The sequence below is a fragment of the Anabrus simplex genome, chromosome 9 (assembly GCF_040414725.1).
Source record: "Anabrus simplex isolate iqAnaSimp1 chromosome 9, ASM4041472v1, whole genome shotgun sequence".
Classification (NCBI taxonomy): domain Eukaryota; kingdom Metazoa; phylum Arthropoda; class Insecta; order Orthoptera; family Tettigoniidae; genus Anabrus; species Anabrus simplex.
The window spans coordinates 15492391-15516645 of NC_090273.1; the positions used below are offsets into that span (position 1 = coordinate 15492391).

The following is a 24255-nucleotide window of genomic DNA, read 5'->3' on the forward strand; positions in this document are numbered from 1 at the left end:
AAGCGACTGGTGTGTTACTTTCTCCGTGAAGCTGCTAGAAATATTCCTGCGGGAGAAAGACGCCAGGTGGAACGCGATAGATGCAACGCGGAGTGTGACAGTTGCTTGGGACACTTCCTTCATCGACAATCAAGAACTGCTTTGTCAAGTGTGGTTTTGGTTCGTTAAATGAAGTAGAAGACAATGAAGATGAATGAGAGTAGTTACGACAAAAGTCCGATGTCTGTATGACTTTCTCCGAATACATCGCCATAGACCATGCGGAGACTACTTCAGACGAGCGGGATCCCGCCATGATGACCAGCTGTGTTCACGTGACGCCAGAGGGAGATGCAGCTACAGCTGATGTTTAACACGACGAAGACACGGCACAGGTGGCAACCATTCCGTCAAAAATTATGTACTTGCTGCTCTAGCTGTGTTGGATAAGTGAGAAGTGCAAGTGGAGCTGACTCTACAATAAAGGGTATGGCCCATATGGAGCAGTTCGTAGCTAGTGTTTTATACATAAAGGCAATAAGGCTAATGTGTGAAGAATAAGAAAAAAAAAAGAAAAAACCAAGAACACTACCTACCGGACCATTATACATTTGTGAACTATTCAGGTACTGTACAAAGTTGTACAGTATTCTTGATATTTGTGTTAAATATTCGTCTGTGTTTTTAAAGTTTGTTTTATTGGTGCCATTCATTTCCAATTTGGACAGTCTTGTTGGCTCCCCCTGCATGTGCTTTATACTGCACTTAAATCAAGTAGGTTATAACCTGTTTGCTTAAATTGTGTTGTGCATAAACAGTAGATTACCGTACCCTTTGTCTTTGAGTCATGTTTTATTTTTCAATAAATGCACCTTGTTGGATACATTTAGGATTTCTTTTCTCACGGCATTTCAAAGGTTCAACTGTGAATCAAGGTGACTGCATGGGGTAAAGGATCTTAGAATATTTTGTGATGCAGTAGAGGTTGGCATTTCTGAACCGAGTTAGTGGCGGTTAATTAAAAGTAATAATTCGAAGTCCGATTTTTGCGTCCCAACGACTTCGAGTTAACAAGGTTTTACTGCACTTCTTCCGCACCGTTTTCCCTTCTAATTTTCCCACAAAATTCTTAATTAAGCCATCTGTATCCATTGTCTGTTTCGGTTTGCACATCACTGGCTATGCTTGCAAAGTCCTCGGAATCTAGCGGACAGTTTTAGCTATCAGATCAAAATTTAGATGGATGGCTTTTCCGGCGTTTGCTCTATTAACCAGCGTTTCGTCTTAGGTCTGACACTAGACTCTTCAGAGTGGGATGTGTCAGACCCTACCCACTGACACTGGGTTCCCAGGGAACTTAGAATTTCCATTTGGAATTGCTAGGCGGGCATTAATTCCATTGTGGAGTTTTATCTCCCGTATGCAGTTATCAGACTGTGCTTCATAAATAAGCTTCTGATAAGTTCACCTGCATACACCCCAGCGTCAGTGGGTAGGGTCTGACACATCCCACTCTGAAGATTCTAGTGTCAGACCTAAGACGAAACGCTGGTTAATAGACCAAACGCCGGAAAAGCCATCCATCTAATTTTTGATCTGATTTTTTATATGCTCTATTGGTGGAAAAGAATCTAATTCCCTCCATGGGAACTTAGAATTTCCATTCAGCTTTAGCTAGTTCAGAGGCGGATGACTTAGAATTCATGTTGGCAAGCAAAGATTGCATTAACAGTTTTGATAATGAACTTTAACATTCTGAATGATGCCTTGGTCCACTGATTGGGTAACACTTGTGGTGTTTGGAGAGAACTAAGCAAGACTTATGTTGGAAAGTTTGATGGAAGGCCGATGTTTCATAATCTATAAATTGCAACATGCCGCAGGGTATTCTTTCATATGCGATATCATCCACGCCTTTTTGTAGAGTCTCTAATCAACGGGTAGGTTCCTTAGGTCTATGTTTTGGAAGCATCGTGTTTAGTAGCCTTATTGATCACCAAGGGTTTCTAGATTTCACCAGACATAAAAGTAAGAGACTATCTTTCGTTGGACAATTTTCCTCCCAAACACTTCTCACCCTTCAAACAACAATTTATTCAGTAACATTCAGAAAAATAGTCCAGTTCCACCTCAGTTTGGTATGTTCTGGTTTGTACCCTTTGATTACGGAAGGTAGTTTAGAAATCAATTCAGCGATAGTCTCATTGACGCCATTCGATTCACAACAAATTTTGTTAAAAACTATAATATTTTTTGCAGATACTCTCCAACCATGCAGTAGATAATTTGAATTCAGTCTCGTCTAGTTTTAAGCCACCTTTTTAGCATATTCCAGTCTGCAAAATTGATGCTGATTGTTTAGAGAGACCTAACATCTAGCTCACTGTCCCATAATGATATGTAATGACAATTTAAAAGATCAAAATCATCCACTGACCAGAATTCAAAACTAGTGGATCCGACTCGCAATGCCCCACATTCCCAGAAACTAACGTAAAACAATAGTATTACTGACCAAGAACCTGCTTCTAAAGTGCAATCCTGAATTGATGATGCTTGTTGTCTAAAGGGTAAAAAATCCAGGTCATCAGCCCTGGATAATGCAACTTATTGCTAGTAAAGTAGAACCATAGTATTTGTCACCTTGCATTACTAATCAAAAGTAGCGTACACCCGCAATATTCCACACACTATAGTACTACTCACACGTAATACGCTCATGTAACTCACACCCATGGTGTTTCTCACACTGCTGCACCACTTACAGGCAACGCGAACATATGGTGTTCCTCACATAGGTGTACTAATCACAGGGACTCTTACTATCCCAGGGTGTTCCTCACAATCATAGGCAACACAGACCCACATTATCACTCGTATAGTGGTACTAATATCAGGCAACGCCTAGACCTGTGGTGTTTCTCACATAACGGTACTAATTACAGGCAACGTATGCCCGTGGTGTTCCGCGTGTAGTGGTACTAATCACGGGTACTGTAAATCCCATCCTGATTCGCACTTTGCTACTAATCACAAACTTATTGTGAACCCAACATACTGGTACTACTCAAATCAAGGCAAATTAGGCGAGATTTTGAATTAACCGATTTTGGATTATCGAGGTTAGCGCATGTTGCCGTTGGTTCAAGGATTTCACCCTTTCCTTAGTTAATTCTGACAATATGGGGGGGGGGGGGCTGTATGTGTGCCGGATTAAACATAATAATTCTCCTTAGGTAGGTTCTCATTTTTATAGGCGCGTAGATCGCCTATCACGCAACAACTCTAAAGACCTACACCTGGCTCCGGAGGCCACACACCATTATTGTTATAATAACAAAAGATGTACGTAACCAAAAATGTCCAAATACAGTGCCTGTATTTTATTGTTTTGCCTTCCTCCTATGTTTTTATGTTACACGCATTTATAGTTTTCCTGCATATGTAATCATTTTCAGTCATCCCTCTTGAAAAAGGATGCATCAAGGTTTTACTACACTATAATTGCAATCGGCAAGTTTCTGCTTTACAATGATGCATAACATGTTGCATGATAAGAGGTGCGGCAATTAAATAAAGAGACTGCGCCCCTTTTACTCCGTGGTCGCATGGTGGGAAGTTGTCATTGGAATGTAGTTGACCTTGAACCTTCCTGAACAAGCACACTTCGTTTCGTCGTTCTACCTGCTTTAGTTTGCTTTTGAGACTTGGTTGTAGCGGACGTTGTTGTGTAGTCGTGCCGCGATCATGGTGGACATAAAAGTAGCGCATTAACCTGAAATTCCTAGTGAAATCAAAGAAATCACCCACGGAATGTGTTCAAATGTTAAAGGAGGTGTTTGGCGACAATGCTATGTCACGTGCACGAATGTTTGAGTGGCACAAATGGTTTTCTGAAGGTCAGGAAGAGGTTGAAGGTGATGAACGTCCCGGACGACCTGCAACTGTCAGAAGTGAAGGAAACGTCCAGAAAGTCAACGAAATTGTGCGGAAAGACCGACGTCAATACTATAAAGAAGTCCTAATCAAGCTAAGGGGAAGAGTAAGGAAGAAAAGACCAGATGCATGGAAGAACAGCTCATGGATTCTTAACCAAGACAACGCACCAGCCCACAACGCCCTGTCTGTGAAGCAGTTTTTAGCTGACAAGTGCATTCCTGGGCTAGAACATCCTCCGTATTCGCCTGATCTTGCTCCATGTGACTTATCTCTTCCCAAAAGTGAAAAGTGTATTGAAGGGAAAACATTTTCAGTCTGTGGAACACGTAAAAGTAAAAACGGCAGAGTTGTTGCACAGGGTGACAAAGGATGACCAAAATCATTGCTTCGAACAGTGGAAGGCACGTATGCAACGGTGTATAGATGGGGAGGGGAGTAGGTTGAAGGGGATAAAAGCGTATTGTAACTTTGTTTGCAATAAATCGCATTTTTCGCATCAGTCTCGTTATTTAATTGCCGCACCTCGTACAGCTTAAAATTAAGTAAATATTTCAGTTCCATACAAAATTGCTGTCAGCAGAAAGCTAGAACATGGCTAGCTCTAGAGTTAAGGGAAGAAAAACGAGCAGTTTAATAATTGTAATTTGAAATTACAAAGCCGATTACACAAATTGGCAAACTGCTTCCAGACTGGTGTCATGGCATCAACAGAGCTATGATTATCTTCCAGGTAAAATTCTGCTGAAGAAATTAAAAAAAAAAATCAATAGGTATAAGCAATTACCTACGTAGCTTGTGTTTCTGCAGTCCACACTGTTTTCCTGACTTCGGTAATCTAGCTTTATGATGTTTAAAGTGCTCATACAGCTAGATCACCAAAGAGAGGACAACAGTATCATCTTCTTACAACTGAAAAAGAAATAAACAATGACATTCTAATTGGAAAGGCTTCCACATTCATGGTATTTGAAGCATGTGCCTGCAAATGTGCTTTGGTAATCTAGCTTTATGAGTTCAAATACATCATACAGCTACATCACCAAAGCACAGATACAGGCTTTCATTAGTAGATATGTGGCAAATTATGCCCCATATTGGCAGATACCGAGCACTTCTGAGTTCAAATACCACTCAGAGTCACTCAGTACCTGACAACAAGGAGCAAAATCTATGCAATGTTTTTGCACCTGTATTAAAAAAAAATTATATATATATATATATATATATATGCATTCCTACAGAATAGGAAAATAGAAAGAAATACAGAAATAATTTATCAATACATTTGTAGAATTAATATGCTTAACATACTTATGAATAGGGCTCGGATATTTAAGACCTAAAAACAGCAAATAAGCAAGCAAATACGACTTCAGAAGTAACAAAATATGACCCGAAAACGATTAATCTAAATATAGCCATTTTAAAATAAATTATAAATAAAAACGGCAATTCTTTTGATACAGGTTTGTTGACTAAATTATTTATTATTACTTTCATATTAAATTTTTTGAACATTCATGCTTGGCAGTTAGTCTATTGTCCTTGGTTCATTTATCAAACATTTTTGTGAATACATACCTATAAAGTACCAAGTTTGCTAAGATTACCAGATCGCACAACATTTTGAAAATCAAAACATGGTTGCACCCTGCATTAGTGGTTTTGAAATGAGAGAAATCAATCTATTAAAAAAAATATTTTGGAACATTTCAGCCCAGATTTCATTAATATTATTCAGATGTGTTAGTTTAAATGGGCACCTCGAAACGTATTAAGTAGATGTAGACGGGTGGAATTAAAGTGTATGAAAGGATTCATCTTCAAAGCATCAGGCACGAAAGACTTCCGATTATCACTTATCACATGGGAGACGGGCCCCGAGAAATCTTATAATACGCTTGTCAGCAGTAAGCGACGGGCCCCGAGAAATCTCGGTTTTATTCACAACATCGTTTCTGGTCTTCCTGTGACATCTCTTGACCATATATTGAACTGTTTTGGACTTGCACACTGAGTAGAATAAATCATAGATGTATATCTGCCAAATTTCTTTTATTCATGGCCTTCTTTGATTTAGTTTTGAAATATCGACTTTCTTCCTGCCGGTTCAGTCAATAAGATGAGCGCTTGCGTAATACAGTGTTAGCTGATGATATTTTAGAATAATTGTATGCCGATGATCGTTCACATGGATATAATGATGTGAATTAGTGGAAACTGAAAGGAAAATGATAGTCGAAGTGATATCCATGCCCCTACGTACCGTAATTTACATAGTGTGCTAATTTATTCAAGTGACTCTGATGACGACAACGATGTACATGATGATGTATTAGGAACTGACACTGAAGATGGTTTTATAAAGACAGATCCTTCAATTTAAAGATAAAATCTTGACTAGTTTAATATTTATGTACATTTTTACAATCGTGTGCACTCTAGCATGCTTAGTAGAAAAATGTCCGGTCCACAGGGTATGTGAAAAGCTCAAGTATCCGGTCAGCAATGTGTTAACACATTCTTGTAAGAAGAGAAGTTCCTTTCTACGTCACAAGACATTATTGTTGCTTATTTACATAATGTTAAAACACTGCTAAATGGGTTTTTCAGGATTGTTCCTGTCTCTACCTGGGAGACCAGGTTGCTGAGTACAGCAGGTGGGATAAAAGGTGCAGTGAGGTTTAAGACCTTACATTCTATATGAAGGGCATTCCAATTGTATTAACGCATATGTGATACCACCGACAAGCAGTTTAGTGAACACTAGTTCGCATTCAGTTAGCTGATGATTTTGCACAGCTACAGCTGTCCTCAAACAGCCGAAATATGACTGAAATATGAAGTTTCTTTGAAAATACCTCAAAATATGACCTTATGACAAAAATAGCCAAAATACGCATTCATATGACAAATAATCACTTAATTGTGACAGTAATCACCTGATTTGCATAAAAATCCAGTCAGGCAAGAAAATAGACACAAAGAAAACAATTACTTTTCCTAAACATCCGAGCCCTACTTATGAAATAACATTTTAAGAGCCTGCACTATGACTAACATCCAGATCTGTAGGCTCCAGTTTTGCAATCTGGATAATAGATATTTACTTGCATACTACAGACATATTTTAATTATAGTACTGTTATGCTGAAGATGCAGGATTCTTATACTGAAAACATGGTTCAATTTGGCATGATATACCTCTTCCCAGGGTGTTTTATACATTTTGCACTACAGCGCGAGAATTCACAAATGCAAAAAATTTACTCTCTATAGGGCATTGTCGTTACACCATATTTTTCATAAGTGTGGCAAAAACCCGTACTGATTATAATTGGTATAAAATGTCAATCAGCTCTTTCAAAACTTGCATTTTTTCAGATGCAATTGCATACTATGACATACTCAAGTTATTTTTATATTTCTGATACTACGTTAACATGTGCGTTCAATTTCATTTTGCAAAATTCTAGTATCATTCCAGAAGCTTCTGTGACAAACACCTTTCTTATCCAAACAGCACCACCTAACCTATGTTTTTATCACGAAAACATATCGGAAGAAGTGGGCCAGATAATTGCAATTTAATAATGTAAAAATACATTGAAGTACATACAATAAAAAAATGATGAAAATATGCTCATGTTCGTAAAAAACAGAACACCTTGAAGACCAAGAGATAGGAAGTTGATATTCACAGGACATGTTCATCAGTATATTCTGCAGAAATGATTAGCATTTCAGTCACCTAGGTTCAGCACTTGTCTAGTAGACACTGGATCTTCCATGGGCACTGATAACTTTTGGTGAAATAAAACTATCGATTTCGGTGTTAAAACCAACACTATTTAGGTCGGCATTTCGTGAAATAAACTGCCGAACTGATCAAAGTTTCTTGTGTAATGATATGGGGTAAATCTAACAAAGGTAGGGTTTTAAAGCGAACTCATATAATGTATACTTGTAATAAAATCTTAAAAACAGCAAATATACAAAAATGTTGTAGAAATATATAAATCACTGATACCTCGAAATAAAGTTAGGTGATCTGACCTGTAATATGGATTTATACATAGCCTACATTTTTTTACATGCTGAATTACTTTCCTCCAAAGTACAAACTAGCATGGTTTCAACATTATCAGAAGCAGAGTTGTGCGAGTCAGAAAGTAATTTTATGTAAGCAAAGCAGCTCTTCTCGCTGTCCACATTAGACGTCGGAAACCACAATGCTTGTGAACACTGATACCAATTTACTAGGGTCTATCAAACCACCCAAAACTTTACAATGTCTTCTTTCTTCTCCTCTGCCAGATGTGCTTTCACTGCAGTTTGCAAAGCCATACAGTTATGGAAGATGTTCATGGATACGCAGGTGCTCCTCGGCCAGCTCAAACATCCCAAGGTGGCAGATTAGATTCTGGCTCAGTCCAGTGCTCAAATATGTCAGCCCCGTGTCAAAAATTTTACCGGCACGTATAAGAACTAGTGCGGAACAACATTGTGGCATCTCCGAAAATCACAACAGTTGTTAGTGCGATGTAAAAACAATAGGCCTACTAATACTGTCATTTTAACACTTAAGAGAGTATTATCATTTCCTTTTATATTCGTCCACCACTTCCTCATGCCAGGATTATTCAATTTTTCTACAGGAAAGTAAGTTTACATGAATGATTTTGTTGTGTGTACTACAAATTGCTCTCTCCATTCAACTTCTATGCAATGTGTGAAGTATTGTTATTTGCGCTTACAATTATGTACATTTGCTTTATTCTTCTTCCTTGTGTGTGTTTTTGATTCTCTGCAGTGCTTATCGCACGTGTCTTTTTGTTTCCACAGAGGTGCCAAATTTGAAGCGGATTACAGTAAAACCTCGTTAATTCGAAGTCGTTGGGACTCAATCGGACTTCGAATTACGCGATTTCGAATTAACCGCCGATTCGCAATTCAGAAGTACCAACCCTTGCAGCGTACAAAATATTCTAATGCCCGTTACTGCACGAGTTAACCTTGATTCACAGTTAAACCATTCAAATGCCGTAGGGAAAAAATTTCCTAAATGTATCTAACAAGGTGCATTTATTGAGATAATGCTCTTGGATAATGCCGTATACTTTCAAACGTAACCTCACACCCGGGAAAAATAAAACACGATTCAAAGACACGGAGAACGGTAATCTACTGTATATATGCACGACGCAATTTAAGCAAATAGGTTATAACCTACTTGATTTAAGTGCAGTATAAAGTACTTGCACAGGGGAGCCAACAAGGCTGTCCAAATTGGAAACATTACACATACAAAACAAACATTAAAAACCCAGACATACATTTTAAACAAATATAAAGAATAATAGATAACTATGTACAGTACCTGAATAGTTCACAAATGTTTAATGATCCAGTAGGGCTTTTTTGTCACACATTAGGCCTACTGCTTTTTAAAGAAAGAGTGTATGAGAGGTTGCTTCATCTTTTTTTTTTTTATAAATACCTGCTATGAACTGCTCCATATTGGCCATAGCCTTAATTGTAGCGTCGTCAGCATCACTAGCACTTATCACTGAATCCAACACGGCGAGAGCGGCAAGTACATCATTCTTTGACGGAATAGTTGCCGCCTGCGCCGTATCTTCCTCGTGTTCAACATCAGCTGTAGCTGCATCTCCCTCTGGCGTCACGTGATCACAGCTGATCTGGCGGGATCCCGCTCTTCTGAAGCTGCCTCCGATATGGTCTATGGCGATGTATTTGGAGAAAGTCATACCGACATCGGACTTTTGCCGTAACTCCTCCCATTCATCTTCATTGTCGTCTTCTCCTTTTTCTACTTCATTTTACGAACCAAAACCACACTTGACGAAGCAGTTCTCGATTGTCGATGAAGGAACAGAGTCCCAGGCAACTGTCACACTCCGCATTTCATCAATTAGGTTCCACTTGCGCATTTCTCCCGCCGGAATATTTCAAGCAACTTCCCGGAGAAAGTAACGCACCAGTCGCTTTCTGCAGGCACGTTTCAGAGAAGAAATTATGCCTTGGTCTAGGGGCTGCAAGTAGCTCGTAGTGTTGACCGGCAGAAAAAGACGACGCACATGTTCTAAAATTAGATTATGTTTGTGTGCAGCGCACTGATCCAACAACAGAAGTATTTTCCTGTCCTGGCATGCCATTTTTACGCTCGAGGCATAAAAGCCACTCCTCAAAAATTTTGCCTGTCATCCAGGAATTCTTAGACTTATATTTGCACGGAAAGTGCCTGATGCCTTTAAAACATCGTGGTTTCTCGAACTTGCCTATGACGAGGGGAGGAAGTCTCTCGCTTCCGTCCGCATTGCAACACAGAAGGACTGTGACCCTACCCTTGAAAGATTTCCCGCCATGGCACTACTCTCCCTTAAAACCATAAGTCCGTTTGGGCTCTGCATTAAAAAACAATGCAGTCTCATCAGCATTGAAGATATTGTTCGATGCATACGAATTGAATGTGAGAGCCACGTTTTCTCGCCAACTGTCTGCATCACTAGTGTTCACCGATTCGGCTTCTCCGCACACTGCCTGCCACGTGATATTGTGCAGTTCCTTAAAACGCTGAATCCACCTGTTCGAATACTGAAACTCAAGACCCATCTTCAGCGCCAGTTCATTCGCCTTCTCCTTAATAATCTCGCCATCTACTGGGATGTTGTTTGCCCGAACATGCCGAAACCACTCGATCAATTGTACTTTCAAATCGGAGTGTTTAGCTCCTCGAATGCGCATTCGCTTTGCTGTATTTACACCCTGCATTTCCTGAGCTTCTATGCTCTCACGATTTTTTAAAAACATTGAAAGTGTGGACACAGGAATTCCACATTCTTTAGCTATTTCAGTTTTAGTCTTTTGTCGACCTCTTTTATAATTTTCACTTTCTCGCTGAGTGTCTTTGAAGAATACTGACGCTTAGCCATCGCAACACAAAAAAAGGAACACATGTGCCCTAAACTAAAATATCGTAACAATAAACTAAAACACAGTATTAATAAAATATAACAACTTCAAAGTTTATAACTGCACACTAAAACTTTAAGTAAAATGAGTAACTAGAAGAACACAAAAGAACTAAGATTTCACTAGAACTTGGCAACTCTGAAGCACGCTGTAGACACACCAAACTCAAAGTGAAAGTGCGGAAAGATACACGTTCCGGAAGACACGTTCTATTGTGACGCGGAGCATTTTAAATTCAAATTACGCCGTAAAGTATCATTTATAACAAACTGAAAGACAATTTCGAATTAAAAGTCTGAATTTCAATACTGGGACCGACGTTCTTCGAATTACGAATTATCCATATTTCAAATTAAACAATTTAAATAACATGAAAAGCCGTACCTCGTGTTTTGGGGAACAACAGATCCTTCGAACTACGCGGCATTTTAAATTAACCGATTTCGAATTATCGAGATTCTACTGTATCAGTAATCGCTCTTCACCCTCGAGAAAAATTTAAAGCCCAAAGCATACGCCTTCCTTCTTGATAACGACACCCCTTTTGCCCTTCCCTCTAGCAATCTATCCAAAAGTATATCATATTACACAATAACATTTGCACGCAACCTGTTGGTTCTATGATAAAACATTCCTTGTAGCTTGTTTCTCACGCAGCAGCTGCTTTTCGGTGTAGTTTTTCTTGAAGCATCCTTCCGACTGTGATGACATTTTCATTTTCTGAACCATAAGCGATACCAGAGCAGATGTGCTTTATGTAGGCCTCACTTCTTTCTGTCAGGTACACTTACCACAGCAAACACAACATTACTGAAGGATTTGTAGTAGAGAAGAGCAGCGCCTGAGCTCCTTCATTCACAATGAATTTTACAACGCTTATGGGTAGCAAAAGGAAGTCGCGATCGAATAAGTATCGTTGCCAACTCACAAGCATTGAAATAAAGTCGATTTAGGAGAAAGGCTCGAAAGGACTCAACATTTTTCCTTTTCTTGTTTCCGTCGAAAATTTTTTTGTGATGTCAGCTTTTCCGTAATAATTTCCCCTTTGACCGTAACTCTGTAATCGTGAGGTGAAATCCGTAATAATTACGGACAATCCATAATAGTTGGCACCTCTGTTTCCATGTAACACAAACACTATAGTATTTAGACATTAGAATCTTTCTTTCATAATCAAATAAGTAGAACCCCTCACTGTTGTATTCTTCAGCCTTCGAAAAAACTATTCTGACTTTATAGTTTTCGGCATTTCTATACAAAAAAGCTTATAAGAAGCGAAATCTCACTGCACACTGCTGTATCTATGACCAGTCTTGTGAAGACCACAACGCCATTTGCTGTGATCGATAACAGACGTAGATTTCTATAGATTGCCTTTGAGATCGGGGAATAGAAAACACGTACTTCCGATACACAGTGCGCATTGCTTTGTGTGGGTTTCTGTGTGTGGAGAATATACAGCGCTATCAAGCAACTGAGAAGGAAACAACAATAGTCAAGTTGTCAGAAACATTGAAACGTTTATTGGAGAGCCTTCCCGCTACTATTTTGCATTTTTCGTAGCACAACTTAGGTGTATTTCATGATTATTTGCCCAATTCACACATTAAATCAAATTTTGGGAGTTCATTTTGCTAAAATAATACAGTACTTTAAGCACCTAGACAGTCCTGTATAGGCAAGAACGAAGATCTGAAAAAATTTGTCCGTACATTCCTCTTGCAAAAAAAAAAAAAAGCCCCTAGTGATGGCGACGCGTATAAGACACGAATGGCATCCTGGGGTACAGCCATCCATGCTACATTCACCTGGTTCCACAATTCATCTTTAGAGGTTGGTATAACCACAGCGCCGCACTCACAATTTCACCATATCCCACACATTTGCGATTGGTGACAAATCCGGTGATTGGGCGGGCCAGGGCAAGTCTTGACATCCTGGGACAATAAGAAGACACGTGTTCGTGCAGCAACATAGGGTCACGCATTGTCCTGCTGAAATATGGCGCCTGGGGTGTTTTGCAGAAAGGGCATGGATACAGGCCGCAGGATGTCATTCACGTAGGCCAAATTGGTCACAGTGCCCTGGACATGCACCAACTACGATTTGTGGCTTTACCCAATAGCACCCCACAACATAAGGCCTTCAGTAGGCGCTGCATGTCTTGTGCGAATTTAGTCAATGTGATGCCTCTCCCCGCCTGCGGAGAACCCAAATTCGGCCTCATTTTCAAACAAACAGAACCTGGATTCTGTCCGAAAATATCTGCTGTCATTCTTGTCCGCAGTACATCGCTTCATACACCATTGCAGTCTAGCATGTTTATACACATTAGTCAACGGTAGACGGAGAAGTGGAGGACACGCCAGTAACCCAGACTAATCAACTGCGATGGACTGTCACTCCTGATAGTGTGTGTGTGGATGACGTGTCGATCTCCTTGGGAGTGTGTGTGGCCTGGGTGGTACGATCAGACCAATCTCACGTTCTACAGCCCTCTGTAAACCATTCTGTACACACCCGTTGCACTGCCAGCACACTTCGTCCTACATGAGCAGCAATTTCCCAGACGGATGCAGCATGTTCTCTCATGCCAATAATGCACAGTCTTTCAAAATCACTCATTTGATGGTATGGTTCTTGCATACGTCTGCAGGCATCTTGCAAGTCTCCTGAAGTCACACTGATACATTACCTTCGGTTTATAGCGAAAACTAGAACCCCAGGCACATCTTACCAGTTGGTGGTGGTGCACCAAGATATCGATGTAGACCTTGAACCCGAGGACCAACATGGTTCAAATGCTTATCATTTCTTCAGTACATACTAAAGCACATGTCTTAGGATAATAAAACAACTATTAAATTACTTTTGGAAAAGTAAAACAAAAAACAAAACAAAACAAAAAAAAATATTGGTTTGAAGAAGTTCAGAATGATTTTGAAGAGCTGAAAATAGAGAAGAAAAAAGGATTCTCAAAAACAAACTAATAATATTGTCATTAAAAACTGTACAATACAAACAATATGTCATATCTGATGAAGAAAGGGCAGTCAGGTCAGCCAGAATGAAGAGGTTTTGGGAAAGGAAGATGATGCAAGCTAAATCTTTAGTTAATTCTTTATCAACGTAAATGTATTTGGGTTTGATGTAAGTGCTCCAATGTGGGCGTAAACTATGTAAATAAATAAATAAATAAATAAATAAATAAATAAATAAATAAATAAATAAATAAATAAATAAAGCACATGTCCAGTGAATATGAACTTCCTATCTAGTCATTCAAAGTGTTCTGGTTTGTATGAACATGAGTTGTATATAAAAATGCATAATTAAAAAAAAAATAGTTGAACATGTTTGTGAACGTATGCCATGCTCCACAAAACAATACCTCACACCCAGGTATATTACCAACTAAACCTTTATACTTTACCGTTGAAGCATGCAAAAGAACATCAATGGATTCACGTTCATTTTCAGAACACAAATGGAAATGTCCAAATAGGGGCGAAAACAAAGTGATAACAGCCCTCCAGGGTGGATTTTTATCAGATGGATATCTTCAGTAGAGTGTATGTCCTCCACGAGCATTTATCACAGCTTGGCACCTACATGACATGCTCTGTAAAAGTCAGCGGAGGTCACGTTGCGGTATCGGGTCCCATTCTTCAATGAGAGCCTGTTCCAAGGTCTTGGAGAATCTGAGGTGGAACAGGAAGCCGATAAACACTTTTTTCAAGCCAACCCCACACATGCTTGATGGGATTAAGGTAGGGACTCACTGCTGGCCATTCCAGCTCGAGTGTCCAGTTCTCGCAAGACAGCTCTGGTGATGTGCGCTACATGAGCCCTGGCATTGTCGTGCATGAGTACGAATTCAGAGCCAACAACGTATGCAGCAACCAACACATGCTGTAGCAGTATCTGCTCAATGTACCCCGCAGCGGTAAGGTTATCATGGGCGACAAGATCCGTACGGCCATCAATATTGATACAACCACAGAACCTTGTCCGAATCAGTTGCCTTCCTGGACAACATTTGGTATGCACTGTCTCCATACAAGTTGGCACCCCACATGCCGAGTCGGGGGAAATCTGGACTCATCTGTGAACAACAGGTCTCCATTAGCGAAGTTGCCAGTTGACGTGGGAACGGGCAAACAGAAGGCGAAATGCGCGATGTTGCTGCGTTAAACAGGGCACTAATAGGATGTCTGGGTCGTAAGGACACCTCTCTTAACTTGTTCCTTACTGTCTGGTCAGACACCGTGACTCCCGTGACCCTCCTGAGGTCTTGTTTGCAGTTCTTTGGCAATTGCTGAACAATGGCGCAACGCACAGACAGTCAGATATCTATCATCCTGTGGGGTTGTCAAGTGCCCATGACCTCGCCCAACCCTCCTTGTGAACTGGCCAGTCTCATTTAGCGGGAATAGCAAGTGGGGAATAACTGACAGAGACACACAGATCCACAGCAACACTACGAACAGTCCATTCTTCTTGGATCAGTGACTGCCCTTGCGACTTGAATGTCGATAAGAAGTCTCATCGGATATGCTGGTTTACATATGTGCTCAAATGACCGCAGTAGTCTGTGTACTTCACAACACAAGGACGCACTGCAATTCACTTCGTTTTAACGGGTCACCTGACAGTTTACTGCATGGCTACGCCTACAAATGGAGTATAACTTCGATCTGATGTACCTTGAGTAACTAAGGTCTCAAGGTATGCTGTACGACCATTGGAACCCCATCTACCAAATTAACGTTCACATACCAGATGTTACAAAACATGTTCCCCTAATTTTTTTGAACTGTGTACATTAAAAATGAAATTACTAGACCTTTATAAATTGTAGATTGCAATTATCTCATAAGCATCACATTTTGAATTTCTGGCTCTCTTCCTCCCCAGGTGCGATATTTCAAGCACCAGCAGAAAAATCACAAACTTCTCATTATAAATTAACACTGGAAGGGCCTTTCTGAAATTTAACCAGACGCGAGAAAATATAAACTAATCCATGGAATCAGTGCTGCACTCTGCCATATCTTAATTTCAGTATATAGCATTAAAATGAAGTATCGGCAGCCCCGAAGATGGTTTTCCGTGGTTTCCCATTTTCACACCAGGATAATGCTGGGGCTGTACCTTAATTAAGGCCAAGGCCGCTTCCTTCCAACTCCTAGGCCTTTCCTATTCCATCGTCGCCATAAGACCTATCTGTGTCGGCGCGACGTAAAGCCGCTAGAAGAAGGGGAAAAAAAAAAAAAAAAAAAAACCTTCAGCCTTCATTTATGAGGTAACAATGGCTATTGGTGAAGTTTTCTTACGCATTTATTATGAAAATGCATTCTCTTCCATTTGAAAATTTCTGTACAGAACACTAGCCGATGGGTATTACAAATCAAATCTGACATCGTATTTGAATATTAACTAGAGAACTTATTCATGCACACAGCGAGAAAACTATACCAAAGAGGATCAACCACATTCACTATAATCGTTAGAGTGCATAAATATCAGTAACAGAAAAAATAGCGAGGTGATGTACAAGATCTTTAGTCCTACTTAAAATTAATAAATCAGAAAGTTTAAGTACACGAATGACTAAACACTGGATACATTTGTAAGGATGTCCTGGTGGGTGATAAAAACAGGAGAACCCTTTTGTTTGTTGACCAGTGTGTGGCAGATCCTAGCAACATACTGTATTTTCGGAAAGCAATAGTTTTATTCTTTTCAGCAAATTTGTTTTTAGTCTATAACAATTGACAAAATTGTGGATCAATATATGTCCAAGACAATTAAAGAGGTACAGTAGAATTTCGCTATAGCGAGAACGGCATATAACAAGAACCCCGTTATAACGATAAATTTTGTCCGTCCATTCAAAATTCCTATATTAAACTGTGCATTTTCCTTCGGTTACAGTGAGAGCCATTTCACCGATGCATCCGTTATTAAAACGATTATGCACGCTCGATTTTTCCGTTGCCGATATTTATTTACCCAGTCATTATACTGCATGCCATCGATCATTTCGGTACCGTATCGTTTTCTCGCTAGGCCCACCAGCGAGCTCTCTCATCGACATTCGAAGGCAATGTCGGATTGCAAGATACTATCCTCATTTTTCCGTATTGAAAGTCAGTTAAAATAGAACAATAAAACAGGTGGAAACAAAGTTTTATTGTTCTACTTTTTGGCAATGTCGGAGTCGATTATACTCCGCACGGCCTTACTTCTAAATTGAAGTTTCGCAAAACAAATGAGCAACGCCTTTCCTCTGTTGCCAGCGCACTACGCCTGCGAGAACAGCTGATGCAATACAATCGCGGTAAACGGCCCTTTTAAAATGCAATACAGTACTCAGAAAAACTAATGAATATGGACTGAAAACAAATTCACAAAAACTACACTTACTAACAATATCTGGCACTAAAAGACAATATATTATTAAAATTAAAAGAGAATGAAGAAATAACACATCCGTAACGGCTAATGGCTGGCACAGAAAGGAGGTTATGGCCTACAAAGGGAACACTCTACTGATCTCAGAGTCACTGGAACCCTCCAACAATATGAAAAACACACTAAATATTGAAGGAAAATGCAAAGATCGCAAACCGTACCGAATACCATACACGCTGAGCGAGATAGGTTAACCACGTGGTGAATGTAAATATTAGAGTTGGCAACTAGGTTTCGAGATCCTGCTCTGCCGATATAAATCGATATGAATGGCAGCTTGAGATTGGTTGGATGTCTATGCTTCAGCGCATAACCACCAGACAGAGCCAAAATCTGCCAAAACGTCAATTTAGAAGTAGAGCCGTACGGAGTATAGTAATACCCGTTGACTACTCTTCCGCAAGGAAAATGAAAGACAAGAACATGTTTTCGCAATAAATGCATAAATAACGTGCCGAATAACTGTTGTTTACTCGTTAAGGATAAACGCTGAATAAACGATCGCTTAATTTAAATGCTAAATACCGCAATTAAGTAAGAATGGGATAGGCTTACACCTCAAGATATGGCAGAGTGCGTCATTGATTAAGAGGCGAGTTTATATTTTCTCACGTCCGTTAAACTACGGAAAGACTATCATCACGTAAATCTATTGCGAGAAGGTTATAATTTCTCTACTAGCGCTTGAAGTATGTTTTAATCATATATATATAGTACAGTTAAGTTAGGATAGGTGATGCTTTGAATAACAAAACTGAAACGTTTGCCACAAAATGCGACCGATCATGTTCGGTATGGTATAGTTTTCGCACGATGTGCATTTGCGAGCTCTCTCGTCAACATTCAAAGGCAATATTGGAGTCTACTAGTAATACCCGTCAAATGCTGTTCTCTAAAGAAAATTCGAAATGAAAGAGGATAACATGTTTTCGTAATAAATACGCAAATAACGTGGCCGATAACAGTTATCTCGTTAAAAATAAAGGCTGAAGGAAACGATCTCTTAATTTTAATGGTATGCCAAAGATTGAAATTAAGTAAGAATGTGATACACGTTAAGATATGGCATGGTACATCACTGATTTCAGGATAGTTTATATTTTCTCCCGTCTAGTTAAATTTCAGAAAGCTATTCCATACCTGCCAACTTTACAAAACCAAAAATCAGGAGATTTTGATATGAAAATCAGGAGATAAAATTGGTCAAAACTGCTTATTCTACATGTCTTGTGCAATACAGGAGTACCACAGTATATATATATTTTTCTGTCTCAAAACCCGACTTGCTATACGAGGGTAAAATCTACACATCTCTATTCCCTCCCAGGAAGTATGCGAGTGAGATGATCGGTCTCTGATAAGCATACCGAAAATAGTATGTACTCATGCTCCACATGTGTGAATCAGTCGTGCACTTAGATCCCATTACTTAGCAAATGCATAGATTAACCCGTAGAGTGGGGCTCGATTCAGGTGACACGGCTTGAGCGAGCCCGATGGTGGGCGCACGTCATGTGAAGCGCGGAAAGTTTTTATTTTTTAACTCCGTTACGAAACAAGCAGTAGGTTTGAAACTTTCTCTGTATGTTCCGAGAGGTGCTGCCATCTGACATTTTTTTTTCACCTTCGTGTATCTAAGCAGTTCTCGTCTAGGAATCCCCGTATTATCTGCTACATAGCTGCGTAGCGCAAGAACAACCTATGTTCACAATTAAGTATTTATTTATTTTCCACCTAGTCGATACAATGATTGCTTAAGGCAATTTTTAATGGTCAAAAGTGGTACATGTTTCGTATATTATCAACATCTTCAGCCACATAACACTGTTTAGATGAAAAATATAAACAGTGTTATGTGGCTGAAGATGTTGATAATATACGAAACATGTACCACTTTTGACCATTAAAAATTGCCTTAAGCAATCATTGTATCGACTAGGTGGAAAATAAATAAATACTTAATTGTGAATCTATTGAAGTGCGATACGGACCATGAAGCTGATTTTATGTAACAACCTATGTGGCGCTTGGCGAGAAGCTCAGTCAGTGTGCCGCGACGAGCGTAGTATTCCGTGTCCCGGTGTGAATGTTTTCAGCTCGCATAAGTTGTTTTGTTGGTATATAAATTTATCTTGTGATTTATTGTTTTAATTCTACATGTAGCGTTTCCTATTTGTAGTCAACATGTCCAAAAGAATTGTAGATCTAGTTTAGGTAGTAATTGTGAAACTATCCCCCTATTAGATGCTCCAAGCACGAGTGCTTCCGCCGGAGTAGGCCTGTTGCCTAGATGCCGTGGACAGGTGTCGAGTTCGAGCTCCGATGAGAGTAGCGAGTCAGAAAGTGAGAGTGATTTGCCTCCTACTCCGCCTAATGACTGGGATGTAAGTGGATGTAAGAGAGCCCGATTTCCAGCTACATACCAAAGTGGAATTCAGGGCGAACTTTTAAATAAAAAAGAACCGGACGAAATATTTGAGCATTTCATTGACGATGAACTGTGCGAACTTATTGCAGAGCAAACTAATCTGTACGCTCAGCAGTCAATACAAGCTAGTATAGGAACAGCTAAAATGAAAAGGAGAAGCAGGGAGAGGGATTGGGTTCCTACTAACAAGGAAGAAATTAAACTTTTATTTGGGATCTTTCTTCTTCAGGGTATAATTCAAAAGCCGAAGCTGTCTCATTATTTTTCACGTAATAGATTGTTTGCTACGCCCGTGTTTTACGAGACCATGTCCGAGAAACGTTTTTTCGTTCTACTGAAATTTTTACATTTCTCAGATAATGAGGCTTACGATCGGCAAGTATCCCCAAAACTCTACAAAGTGAAGCCAGTTCTAGACATTCTTGTATCAAAATTTAAAATGTCCTATTTACCAGATGATCGTCTATCAATTGACGAAAGTTTACTCCTTTGGAAAGGTCACTTGGGGTGGAAAATGTACATTCCGAAGAAGAAAGCTCGTTTCGGGATGGAATCTTTTAAATTATGTGAGGCTAAAACAGGATATGTGTGGAATATCCTGTGGTACACGGGCAAGGAAACTGAGCTAGTAAATGAGGTTTGTGGGGTAAATATTTCTCAGTATACCAAGCCCTCGAAAGTAGTGTTTGCTCTAGCCGAACCTCTTCTAAATAAGGGATATCTCATAGCTCTTGACAATTATTACAGTAGCCCGGAACTCTTCGATCAGCTCAATGAGTTTCAGACAGACGCTGTCGGCACTGTAAAATCTAACAGAAAAAATCTTCCGAAGGACGTCATGGGGAAAAAGCTGAAAAAAGGGGAGGTGGCTTTTGCCTATAAAAACAAACTCATGGCCTTGAAGTGGAAAGACAAGAGAGACGTCTGCATGCTGAGTAGTATTCATGACGCGGAAATGCGCACTGTTGTAAACAAGAAAGGAGAAACCAAAGAGAAGCCGGTCGTATGTATTGAGTACAATGACTCAATGGGAGGGGTGGATTTATCGGATCAATGTATCGTGCCATACAGTATGGCGAGAAAAATATGAAGAAATATTACCACAAGATTTTTAGACACCTACTGGATATAACAGTGTTCAATGCTTTTGTGATATACAAGAAACACGGCGGTAAATTCACTCAGCTGGAGTTTCGTAATCAATTTGTGCAGAAACTATTTCAGAAGTATGCGAACGCTACCCCTAACGCAGCCTTGCCAATTCGATCAGTGAGACCCGCACCCGTTGACTTGTCAACTCGATTCTCGGGAAGGCATTTTCCAGATTTCAATCCAGCCTCGAAATCAAGACTGCACGCAAATAAGAGATGCGTTGTTTGCGTGGCGAAAGGCCAGCGGCGGGACACTCAGTATTGTTGTGTAGTATGCAATGTCGCTTTGTGCCCCTCTCCTTGCTTCAGGCTATACCATACAGTTGAAGTATGAGCATTGAAAATATGCCAGCGAGTCTCAGGTTCCATACTCTGGGAATCTGAGAAGATCGTAGTCTACACTCGGTGACCGCTGTACATTCTGCGTGCCAGCAACTATCAGTGACCATCCTGAAATAGTTCTTTTCAATTTTTCTCCAGTCATTTGTTATAGCTATTGTGTGTAAATAATTAGTGTAAATAGTGTTGAACAGTGTAGTGTAATTTTGTGTAATGTGGTGACAAAATTGTGATGAATGAACTCATGGATTACTCGCTGCCCTCTTCAATGGCAAGTTATAGGCCTACGTGGTGAGTAAATTTTTCTATTTTATTTCAGGAAAATGTGATATTTGAGTGAATATGTCTGTATTATTTGGAGTATATGATACTTTTTTATTTGTGCGTTACGCATTTCAACTTTGAATTAATATAAGCAACACAAATAATACTCCGAATCGGAGTAAATAAGAAAGAGTAAATAAGAAATGGCACATAAGCAATTTTTGCACTGACACTGGATGAATTGAAAAATCGTTTTAATTGTAAATAATAACACAATTTACGCCACAACGTATAATTTTATGCTAATTTTAACATAATATAATATTTAAGCGGGTGTAGGTTGGCAAAAACTATTTCTTTTCTAAAGAAAAAATTTACTGAAAATGATTCCCCACTATGCAGGAATTCCTCTTTTATGACCTCCCCACTTAACGGGTTAATATATCGCGCCACGCGCCCGCGCGATAATTCAAAGCGCAATGCTATTTTTGTTTTTACAAGCAATAAATTAAAATTCGCCAGAATTGTCCCCAAATGAAGTTACTAGTCGCTATCTTTGAAATTCTGTCATAAAATTACTAAAAGAGACTCCAAATCTAGCGACCAGTCTCCAGAATCGTCCACACTGATGTGAACGAACACGAACGTAGCACCCGAGAATGAGAAATTTACAATCGATATACAGGTTTCAATAAACATCGATATTTCATTAGAAAGCGGCCAATGAGCGAGTGCTGCCAGCCACAGGCGTACAATGTTGAAATGGCGGAATCTGAAATCAAATGTTTGAAGTTCACCAAAAAAATAAGCTAAAATTGGGAGATATAATAGAATAATCGGGAGTCTCACGCCTAAATCGGGAAAGTTGGCAGATATGCTTTTCTCATGTCAATTTTTAGCGAGACAGTTATCATTTCTATACATGCGTTTCAAACAGGTTTTCATGATACATATCTGGTTAATTTAGGTGATGCCGTTTGAAGAAGAAAACCGAAATGTTTGCCACAAAAGCCTCTGGAGTGATAGCGTATTTCTCCGAATCCAAGACTGTTTTTTCCTCAGAATCCCATGTGAAAAATAAAGGGTAGTTTAACATTCGCGGCCTAACAGTTATGAACAGCACTGGCAACTACCGCAGTAACCAAGCTGTTTCTTTCACCCCCGCACGCGCGCATACAAAACTCGTTGACAAACGACCGCCTCTTTATCATACATCGCTACCCGCGGCGACCCGTTGTACATGTGTAACGTCGCTGGATCTCGGGAAATAGTGAAGAGAGAATGACATTCTCTTATCCTCTACAAAAACGTTTCTCAAACCTGCAGAATGGCATGAAAACATGTAAAGCCTGCGAATTCTTATAAAGGCCATTGGTACTCAGTAGCAGAGTACCTGACGCTTAGTAAAATGAAGTTTTATGGACAGCAGGAATATTTTCGTAACGGATCGTCATATTTGAAGATACGTGGAACAGCTATTGTAGGCAAATTTTCAACGGGTTCATGCCGATGTTATGATGCCAATTTTAAGTTAATGGCTATTAAACACTCAGAAATGTATAATTGTACAGCTGTAATAAAATACGGCATAGGCCTAACTAAAGCCAATATTCGCTGTTACCGTGAAGACAAAGATAGCTTAAAATGCGAACTGCACAAAAAATTCACTCAATGGCCCGCAACAAGGACGCTTTAAAGATGTCGAAGACGAAATTGTGAGGTATGTGCACAAAAGTACAAGGGCAGAATTGCCATACCGCGGCGCAATAAATTCGTTCGTTGACTTTCAAAGAGATTAAGACCTATACATGGCAAGCTGCAGAAGTTGGCCGAATCCGGCAAACAAGAAGTGCGTGTAGCGGCAGCCAGTTATATCTGACGCTGAGTGAAAGTAACAATTTTACAGTAAACAAGAATATTTTCCTGATGGATCGTCGTATTGTAGAGACGCGTGGAGTGTGCATTGCTGTCAAAATCTCAACAGTTCCCTTAGATATTATGATGCCAATTTTAAGTTAATGATTATTAAACCCGCTGAAATAAAGCATAATTGTACAGCAGAAAAAAAAAAATACGGCATAACTAAAGGCAATGTTTGGCGTCTACAAATAGTCTAAAAATGTGTGCTGTATACGAAAGACATTTATATGGTTTTACAAAGCACTTTTTAGGCCTGACTATAAAACTTTTGGAAGGAAAAAGCGGGGGTCGACTTGGATTAGGAGAAATACGGTAATATATGTTTTACAGAATGAAATTAAATACACTTTCACGCAGTATCGGATTTCAAAAAACAACAAACAAGCTGTGGTGTGAATATCATCTGCAAAAACACAAGTTTTGAACAAACCGACTGCCATTTAATGCCGATTTTAAGATGTATGGAGGTTTTCCCGACTTTACAAAAAATCGGATATAACGACAATCCACTATAGCGAGTACATATTTCACTGTCATGAATTCTTATTATAACAGACTTCCACTGTAATTTGTGGTGCAGAGGATGCCTATGCTGTCAAAGGCCATCAAAGTTATGTATACTGCTTGAAGATTTGTGCTGAGCTTTGTTATTGACGAGCAATGCACTCAGGATATGTATTTCAGTCAGTAGTACAGTTAAATCACATCAGACCAAACACACAAATCATAATGCCTGCCTTTTATCTCTAGGAAGTTCTCCCA

General features: G+C 39.5%; 1 protein-coding gene across 5 annotated transcripts in view; it reads right to left on the reverse strand.

Moving 5' to 3' along the window:
* Positions 1-24255, reverse strand: part of grp (serine/threonine-protein kinase grp) — a 120262-nt gene that overhangs the window by 28458 nt on the left and 67549 nt on the right. The window lies entirely within an intron of this gene.